This window comes from Panthera uncia, chromosome B4, assembly GCF_023721935.1.
Source record: "Panthera uncia isolate 11264 chromosome B4, Puncia_PCG_1.0, whole genome shotgun sequence".
NCBI classification, from domain to species: domain Eukaryota; kingdom Metazoa; phylum Chordata; class Mammalia; order Carnivora; family Felidae; genus Panthera; species Panthera uncia.
This window is the reverse complement of record NC_064809.1, coordinates 60,489,185-60,497,897: the sequence shown is the minus strand read 5'-3', so window position 1 is coordinate 60,497,897 and position 8,713 is coordinate 60,489,185. Positions and strand designations below refer to the sequence as shown.

General features: G+C 38.7%; 1 pseudogene; it reads left to right on the top strand.

Moving 5' to 3' along the window:
• Positions 1-4,811: 4,811 nt before the first annotated feature.
• LOC125919826 (ADP/ATP translocase 2-like) lies at positions 4,812-5,720 on the top strand (annotated as a pseudogene).
• Positions 5,721-8,713: the final 2,993 nt, after the last annotated feature.

Genomic DNA, 8,713 nt, shown 5'->3' with positions numbered 1-8,713 from the left:
TACTAACAAGGGGATGGTTCCCGAAGCTTGATTTAGACTAATAATGATACACTCCTGAGAAATGGGTTGCTACTAAAGCTGTGTGGGAGAAATTGAAATCAGAGGTTTATTTGGAGGGAGAAAAGGAACAGCTCTCACAATATATATCACAAAATATATTACTATCATCCCCTTTGGAGAAGGGGGGAAAAAACGGAAGTTTAAGAGGTTAAGTGGCTTGCCAAAGGTACACAGACAGCAAGTAGAAGATTCAGAATTATGGCATAATAAAAACAGTATTACTCTAGATGTCAAGAAATGTGTGATAACTTAGTTATATCATGAAATGACTATGGGACCTGGAGCTATTCACTGAAACTCTCTGGAGCTCAGTTTCCCCCCTTCAGAATTAAGCTCTAAAATGAGCTCTATGAATCACAAATTTTATAGTTAGAGAGACATTACCATATCATGCTCCCCAAATTTGTATTGAATTGATTATGAACTACTTGTGACTTGAAATATCAGGAAGCGAATGGCAGTATCAGTTGTATTGAAACAGAAAGCTACTAAAATATTGGTTTTGTATAAGAAACGTGGAGCAAGAGGAGCTAGTTTGGAAGCTGAGGTTACACAGTATTCTGTCTTCATTTTCTTTTTAAAAGATCTTACGATTCTCATATTTTTAAATTTTCTACTATTTTGCAATTCAATGAATATAAAGAATTAAAGCATTGAGATTTAAAATTACAGAGGATACATTATCATAATGGAAAGAATATAAGCATATCTGAGTTTTAATGTTGGTTCTGTCTTTGACTAGAGGAGTAAGGACAAATCACTTGAGCTCTTGGCTCTCAGATTCTTCATCAGAAGAGGAGTAAGAGGGTCTGGTAAAGATAAAGACTTATTTCCCCAAGCTGCATGGAATGTGTGGCATAATATATGTAAAACTAATAGCAAAATATGTGTACCTAGGAGGTATTCAGAAATTATTCATCCCTCCAATTTTGCTTATGAATGATGTTGATACATGTGCTTCATGACAAAGTGGATATTTCTGAGCTGGTCTGGACAACTTAGAATGCAGACCTTTGGTTAATAAAGATTTTGGTAAAAACTGAGATACTCCCAAGAACCCAGAAATGGACCCACAAATGTATGGCCACCTAATCTTTGACAAAGCAGGAAAGAATATCCAATGGAATAAAGACAGTCTCTTCAGCAAGTGGTGCTGGGAAAAGTGGACAGCGACATGGAGAAAAATCAACCTGGGCCACTTTCTTACACCATACACAAAAATAAACTCAAAATGGATGAAAGACCTCAATGTAAGACAGGAAGCCATCAAAATTCTCGAGGAGAAAGCAGGAAAAAACGTCGTTGATCTTGGCTGGAACTTCTTACTCAACACGTCTCTGGAGGCAAGGGAAACAAAGGTAAAAATGAACTACTGGGACCTCATCAAAATAAAAAGCTTCTGCACAGCAAAGGAAACAATCAGCAAAACTAAAAGGCAACCGATGGAATGGTAGAAGATATTTGCAAATGACATATCAGATAAAGGGTTAGTATCCAAAATGTATAAAGAACTTATCAAACTCAACACCCAAAATCAAATAATCCAGTGAAGCAATGGGCAAAAGACAAGAATAGACACTTTTCCAAAGAAGACATCCAGATGGCTAACAGACACAAGAAAAGATGCTCAACATGATTCATCATCAGGGAAATACAAATCAAAACCACAATGAGATACCATATCATACCTGTCAGAATGGCTAAAATGAACAACTCAGGAAACAACAGGTATTAGTGAGGATGTGGAGAAAGGGGAATGCTTTTGCACTGCTGGTGGGAATGCAAGCTGGTGCAGCGACTCTGGAATACAGTATGGAGGTTCCTCAAAAAATTAAAAATAGACCTACCCTATGACCCAGCAGTAGCACTGCTAGGAATTTACCCAAGAGATACAGGAGTATTGATGCATAGGGGTACTTGTTTATAGCAGCACTCCCAACCAATGTTTATAGCAATATAAACCCAATGTTTATAGCAGCACTGTCAACAATAGCCAAATTGTGGAAAAAGCCTAAATGTCCATCAACTGATGAATGGATAAAGAAATTGTGGTTTATATACACAATGGAGCACTATGTGGCAATGATAAAGAATGAAATGTGGCCTTTTGTAGCAACGTGGATGGAACTAGAGAGTGTGATGCTAAGTGAAATAAGCCATACAGAGAAAGACAGATACCATATGGTTTCACTCTTATGTGGATCCTGAGAAACTTAACAGAAATCCATGGGGGAGGGGAAGGAAAAAAAAAGAGGTTAGAGTGGGAGAGAGCCAAAGCATAAGAGACTCTTAAAAACTGAGAACAAACTGAGGGTTGATGAGGGGTGGGAGGGAGGGGAGGGTAGATGATGGGCATTGAAGAAGGGCATCTTTTGGGATGAGCACTGGGTGTTGTATGGAAACCAATTTGACAAATTTCATATATTAAAAAAATAATAAAAAAATAAAAAATAGAACGACCCTACAACCCAGCAATTGCACTACTAGGTATTTATCCAAGGGATACAGGTATGCTGTTTCAAAGATGACACATGCACCCCAATGCTTATCGCAGCACTATCAACAATAAACAAAGTATGGAAAGAGCCCAAATGCCCATCAATGGATGAATGGATAAAGAGGATGTGGTATATATATACAATGGGGTATTACTTGGTAATCAAAAAGAATGAAATCTTGCCATTTGCATCTATGTGGATGGAACTAGAGGGTATTATGGTGAGTGAAATTAGAGAAAGACAAATATCATATGACTTCACTCATATGAGGACTTTAAGACATAGAACAGATGAGCATAAGGGAAGGGAAGAAAAATAATATAAAAACAGGGAGAGGGACAAAATCATAAAAGACTCTTAAATATGGAGAACAAACTGAGGGTTACTGGAGGGGTTGTGGGAGGGGGGGTGGGCTAAATGGTAAGGGGCATTAAGGAATCTACTCCTGAAATCATTGTTGTACTATATGCTAACTAATTTGGATGTAAATTAAAAAAAAAGAAAAAGAAAAAGAAAAAAAACCTGAGATGCTCCTTTCTAAGCCTAAAATTGATCCATAAATAGAAGGATTAAGTGAGGGATCTGTAGCAATTGGAATTGTATGCTCATGGTCTTATGTACCATGTCTCAGTCCCACTGCATCCTGATCCCAACCCTGAAATGAATACATATTAAAAAAAATTTCAGTGGATTCTGATATTGGCCTTTCATTGTTAGGAATACTTTCAGCTGTAACAGAAAATCCAGCTAACAACGGTTTGAGTAAAAAGAGCATCTCTTCTCCCATAACAAGAAATATGTGGCAGTTAGTGTTGGTTCAGCAGTTCAAAGCCATCAGATTTGGCACTTATGAAGTTTTCTTGACTTTATCTTCATTTTCATGGGACAACTGCCGCTGTTTCAGGCATCAGGTTCATGTTTAAGTCTTGAAGAGGCTGTACCAACTGTCCTCTTTATCCATGAAGCACAAGTTTCCTAGATGTTCCTCAACAGACTTCTGCTTCAGTCTCTTTGGCCAGAAGGGAGCTATAAGGGAGGCTGGATAAATCAGTTTATGTGCTCTAGCTACTACGGAAGGGGAAAAATTAATTCATAATGGATATGGACTAACCAAACAGCTGCAAATGTTCCAACTTCCCTTAGCAGGCATTTAAAAATTTCTTCCTTAATTAGACACAGTCAGAAATTTACTCCAAGGAGGATTTCCATAGCAGTGGGGGAAAAATAATTCTATCTTAAAGATTAAGATCCCAAGTAATCGTTAGAGCAAACCTTAACCCTATATGTAGTAACTGATTTTAGGAATCTGGGAAGGCTAATTAATATCTTCCCTAATTCTTCTTCATCCACTAATTTATGCTTGAATTTCCTGTTTCATCCTTAATAACCCTTTTATTCTAATTAAAACATACAGAGCATCTCTGAGGGAACAGTGGTAGATGCTAACCAGAATTTTGCAATTACCTATGAAGTGAGGAGCTACAAGTAGATTTTTAAGAGGATTAAGGAAACCATTAAGGTCGTGAAGGGGGTAGAGTGTGGGAACCAAAGACAAATTTCATCCCCTTGACAATTTTGTCCAGCACTAATTCTTTTATGTAACTCATCGTAATGTTTTATATATTATCTATTCCTCTAGTAGCCAATAGTTGAATTAGATTCTCCGATTTACTTATTTATTTTTTGCAAAAGGGTAAATACCAACCAATACATGTTCCATCTCATCTCCCATTACTTTCCTATAGAAGCCAACGTGACTTTCCTGGCTAATCTCAAAGTATACTGTGCACTCTCCTGCTTCTACATCATTGCCCAGAGTATGTCCCACCCAGAATGCCCTCACTGACCACTGAAATCTTGCTCATTGGTCAGCGCCATTTAAAAATACTCCCTTCATTGTTCATCCCTTTCGGCATACATAGTTTGGAGTTTCTCTCTGTGGCACTAACCATATCCTACCTGGTATGGTGTATGGAGGATATAGTGTTACAGCCTTATTAAATCATAAGGTCCTTTTGCAATGAGATTGACAAGTAGTCATCTCTCCAGTACCTTCTATGACAACTCTCTTCCATGACATGATAGGCACTTCATTGTTAGCTTATTTGTTTAATTTTTACTCTGTTTTACTTTATTTGTGAACAAATGTAGAATAAATTGCGGAGCAAATGAGTACAAGCAGCCCAGAGTCCCGGAGTCCCTGCCGGTTCCTGCCGCAGTTCTGCGGTTGCCTGCCTCCTCTTTCCTTTCGACATGACAGATGCCACTGTGTCCTTTGCCAAGGACTTCCTGCTGGGTGGAGTGACTGTGGCCGTCTCCAAGACCAGGGTAGCGCCCACTGAGTGGGTCAAGCTGCTGCTGCAGGTGCAGCATCTCAGCATTGCAAATCCCCGTAGATAAGCAATACAAGGGCACTATGGACTGTGTGGTTCATATCTCCAAGGAGCAGGGAGTCCCGTCCTCCTGGCAGGGTAACCTGGCCAATATATATCATCACATACTTCCCCAACCAGGTTCTCAACTTCACCTTCAAAGATAAACACAAGGAGATCTTCGTGGGTGGTGTGGACAAGAGAACCCAGTTTTGGCACTTCTTTGCCCGGAATCCGGCATCAGGTTCCTTTGCCCAGAATCTGGTAGCTGGGGCCCCATCCTTGTTTTGTGTATCCTCTTGATTTTGCCCTTACCTGCCTAGCAGCTGATGTGGGCAAAGCTGGAGCTGAAAGGGAACCCCGGGACCTGGGTGACTGCTTGGTTAAGATATACAAATCTGATGGGATTAAGGGCTACCAAGGCTTTAATGTGTCTGTGCAGGCCACTGTCATCTACTGAGCTGTTACTTCGGTGTCTATGACACTGCAAAGGAATGCCACCAGATCCCTAGGATACTTACATCTTTATCAGATGTATGATCCCATAATCTGTCACAACGGTTGCTGTGTTGACTTCCTTCCCATTTGACACTCTTTGTGGCTAAATGATGATGCAGTCAGGATGCCAAGGAACTGACCTCATGTACACAGGCGTGCTTGACTGCCAGAGGAAGATTGCTCTTGATAAAGGAGCCAAAGCTTTTTCAAAGGGGCATGGTCCAATGTTCTCAGAGGCATGGGTGGTACTTCTGTGCTTGTCTTGTATGATGAAATCAAGGAGTTCGCATAAGTTATTTCTTGGTTTCCCCCCTGTGAAAGGCATCTTGTATTATATAACATAGCTTGAGCACTCTTGACAGACTGTTGACTCTTTATCAATGGCAACTATTTACTGGATGAAAATGGGAGTAAATCTGTGCCTTGAAAAATCACTGACCTGAACACATTTCCCAAATCACCTGGAGTACCATCACCAAGTAGTATGTGTATGTTTCTTGATGAACAGCTCACTTTTGACACTTTGAGTTGTTGCTGTTGTTCTATTTTAGAGATATCATTGAAAATAGTAAATGAAGGACTATATTCTCTGGAATAGATAGTAAACAAGAATTCTGAGCATTTGGCACTAAAATGTGATGGCCAGTAATTTACTTAGATACTTTCTCAGAGTACTAAATTGCTAACTGTTGTATGTTGCAATGACCAGTTCCTGTTGGTTTGTTTTAGCAGCTCTTCATTAGGTAATGGTCAGTAGTTAAACTGGATTCTTCTCTCTTCGTCAAGAGAGTGGATGACTTCATAAAACTGCAGTGTTTCTGTATATTATTAATAGCATCTCATTTTTTCCCCGTGTACTCATTTGCTCCAGGCAAGATTGATAATGTTGCCTGTTCTTCAACTTAAAACAGATTCACACTAAATGAAAGAGACATTTTGTCAAAATGTGAGAGATAACATTGATCAGAGAACTACTGGCGGTTCTTGACCAGGATGTATCACTCCTGGGTCCTGCTGTCTAAAGATGTTGCCAATATAATAAATCAAGACAGTCTTATCAAATCATTGTGAACAAAACATCACTGGAAGAATATTAATTTTTTTTTTAAAAAAGTCAAATACAAATACATGGTAATTTCAATTTCCTTCACTTAGGACCTGTCTATCCTGACACTTGAAACATTTCAAGTGACAGGCTTTGTATTTAAAAAAATAGATTCCTTTTTTATCATGTTGCTGATGCGATTTTTTTCACCCACAGAATCTAGGAATTCCATGAATTTCAGGAGCAGAAACAGTCCCAGGCCAGGAATAAAGTAATTGTTAGACTTTCTACCAGAGTCCAAAATGGTTCTTGAATTAAAGGGATGCTAGATCTAACCAAAATAAAGGAGAATTTCCATCTAACAGTTTCGGAGGTGTTGTGGGGCTTCTAATTTATCCCTCTGCCACTGTCAGTGCTCCTAAGACTGTGTGTGAAACCCCAAGGAGAGGCCTGGAAAAAGTCAAATTAAGGGGGAGACAGTTTCAATCACTTCAGGAATTCAAAATGAAATTGAATGCTACCAGCCCCACCTCCACCCCACAGATGAGGATCATCCAATTACAAAATTTCCATCCAATCTTTTTTTCAAAATCCTCGCCTACAAATTTTGTTTTCCCTTTCTTCTTCTTGTTCAGGCTTGGATTCCCTTCAGATCTGTGATGCTGTCTTTATTTCACAAAATCAGGATTCCTTACCTTCTGAAGACTGATTTACTGATTTGAGAATGATCCTTCTTTTGCCAGGGTGTCAATAAATTGTCCAAGACTGTGTTCCTGAAATAGCTGAAATCATTTTCAGGCCAAACTCTGTAGACATTACATTTTATTATCCTAGAAAGAACCACAAGACATTAGTCACTGCTCGCTGCATTCCTATGCCATGAAAGACTTTTCTTACTTGTGAAAGTGCCCCAGTTTTCTCAACATTATTTAGGACAACAAGTCATCACACTCCTATACTATTGTCCATTCTGTGCCACAAAGACTCTGATAAGCTCAGTGGACATTTCGGAAGGGCCTGGTTCTGAGTCATATGAGGCTTTGTGTGTTCTTTACCTCTTGTTTGTGGTCAGTGACCAGGACAAAATGTCTCAGTTCTTCAGTCTTAGAGGCATGTGAGTCTGGGAATCCACCAGCAAGGTTCCTTGGCTCAATCTTCTTCAGGTGATCATTTCTGTGAACAATCTCCTTCTGCTTCATTATGATGTTCTTGGAAGCCCCTCAGCAAGAAGCCTATAGTAAAAAGAAAGTATACCTCCTTACCTAAAATGAAGAAGCTATACTAGTATTTGTCTTTTATATTCTGCCTTTTCACATTTGCATTTATACTGTGAGGATTTTTAATGTCCTTATGTATTTTTAAAATGTGAGTTGAATAGTGTGTAATATTTTCAAATATGACTATTCAACAACTTATGTGCCAATTTATTTAAATTTTGGCATTTAGGTTTATTCTAGTTTTTTTCATTTTTTATTATACTATTAAAGCTTTTTTAATTAATTTTTTTAAAAAAGGCAATATACACTTTAAAAAAACCCTTTTTTTTAATGTTTATTTACTTTTTAGAGAGATAGTGTGAGCAGGGGAGGGGCAGAGAAAGATGGAGACACAGAATCCAAAGCAGGCTCCAGGCTTTGAGCTTTCAGCACAGAGCCTGACATGGGGCTCGAACTCACAAACTGCAAGATCATGAACTGAGCTGAAGTCATATGTTTAACTGACTGAGACAACTAGGTGCCCCTAGTATTTTTTTTTTCATTTTTAAACACAAAATTATAAGAAATGTCTTATTTTTTTTCATGTCTATTTATTTTTGAGAGAGAGAGAGAGAGAGAGAGAAGGAGAGGGAGAGAGAGAATGTGAATGGGGAAGGGGAAGAGAGAGGGAGACACAGAATCCAAAGCAGGCTCCATGTTCTGAGCTGTCAGCATAGAGCTCGATGCAGGGTTTGAACTCACAAACTGTAAGATCATGACCTGAGCCAAAGCTGAATGCTTAACTGAGCCACCCAGGTGCCCCTAGCTTTTTTTTCATTTTTGAACACAAAGTTATACTAAGTATCTTATTCTTAATGATTTTTTTGGTTTGTTTATTTTGAGGCTTATCTTGGGTTTGTATATCAAAATGCTAACATAGGTTCTTGAACTTTCTCTTTATCTCATCTTAAATTTCTCCTGAGGCTCTATGGGAGTACAATTGAAAATAAAATAGAAGCAGGAGCATCTGGCTTTCTAACTAGA